The 1413-nt window shown below is 45.9% G+C and overlaps 1 non-coding gene across 1 annotated transcript; it reads left to right on the forward strand.

The window, feature by feature from the left end:
• Positions 1-948: 948 nt before the first annotated feature.
• trnaa-ugc lies at positions 949-1020 on the forward strand. Its single transcript has one exon. It is a non-coding gene; the product is annotated as a tRNA-Ala (tRNA).
• Positions 1021-1413: the final 393 nt, after the last annotated feature.

Here is a 1413-nt window from a genome sequence, read left to right on the forward strand (position 1 = left end):
CACATCTGCCTGGCCTTGAGACAAAATGCTTTCAGGTCACCTCACGTCTGCTGAAGCCGGTCACTGTCTCCTGATCATCCTGGAATTCAAAGGCGATTCAGGATTTGATTCAAAACAAAAACAAAAATAGCTGGGAAAACGCAGCAGGTCTGACAGCATCTGTGGAGGCTAAGACCGAAGTATCGTTTTGGATTACGTATGACTGTTCGTCAGAGCTAATTAGGATTGAATTTCTCAATCCAAATAATCTTCTTAAAGAGTTCTCTTGTGTCTCCTCCACACGCAGCTTCAACAGCAACTGCGAGCGTCCCATTGGCTAATTTGCCACGAGGATTGAGACCAGTCCTTCAGCTGCCTATTCTATGTACCTGTGTAGACTTCAATTCTTCTGTGTTTGATTATGCGAGCCTGTTAACTGGTCTATCTTCGCTGTGCTTCACTGGTTCTGTCTGGGCGCTGAGTAAGAACAAGGAAACGAGACACGACCTCTGAGGAGCTGAATTGAGACATGAACTAGGCATTAAAAGTAATTGAGAAAACTCTGTACATAAATTTGCCCCAGGCGTGGAAGCTACTCTCATATCTGCATATCTCTGAAATATATAAAATATAAAACTCCGCTCTGTCGCTAGTCCACCGCGTTTCAAACGCAAAGGCGGAATAAACAGTTACCATTGGCGGATCAAGGTCCAGAAATCATGGACTTGTTTTGGTCAATATCATTGAGTTACTGATCCCCAGCCAAAGTATTAAAAACGCCCATATCGCAGCCGGAAATGTAGTCCGACTTGGCTGTGATAATGATAGGCTGACGCTGCTTGTTTATCGAGCAAAGGGAGACAATGACTGTTAAATGGATTAAGGTTGGAAATCATTCATTACCGAATTTGCACAGGATATCAGGCTAACAATACCAAAAGTCATTCTTCGACGCTATCCGACCGTAGTGGGGATGTAGCTCAGTGGTAAAGCGCACGCTTTGCATGTGTGCGGCCCCGGGTTCAATCCCCGGCATCTCCAAACTTCTTTCATTTGTCGATTGCTCGCGTAGCAGCAGTAAATGCGCATTCTAATTGCCCTCTCAAGAGGTTCTTCTTGAAAAGCAGCTGACAATTTGGTGAATCCTGTTAGGGAGGCAATTTTTGAATTTTGACCAAGCGATCGTCAGTTTCCAATCCCTCATGGTTTGTGTCTGTGCTCTTCCCATGTGTCTGTTGCCCTTCTCCTTTAAGCAGAAAGCGTTCGTGGGTTTGGAAGGTGCTCCAGAAGGACACATAGCGAGTTGCAGTTGGAATACACTGACGTCACTGCGCGGCGGTGGCGGAAGGAGTGAATCTTTATGGATGGGGTGCCGATCAAGCGGGTTGCTTTGGTGTCCAGTTTCCTAAGTGTTCTTGGAGCTGCACTCATGCA

The sequence above is a fragment of the Carcharodon carcharias genome, chromosome 39 (assembly GCF_017639515.1).
Source record: "Carcharodon carcharias isolate sCarCar2 chromosome 39, sCarCar2.pri, whole genome shotgun sequence".
Taxonomy (NCBI): Eukaryota; Metazoa; Chordata; class Chondrichthyes; order Lamniformes; family Lamnidae; genus Carcharodon; species Carcharodon carcharias.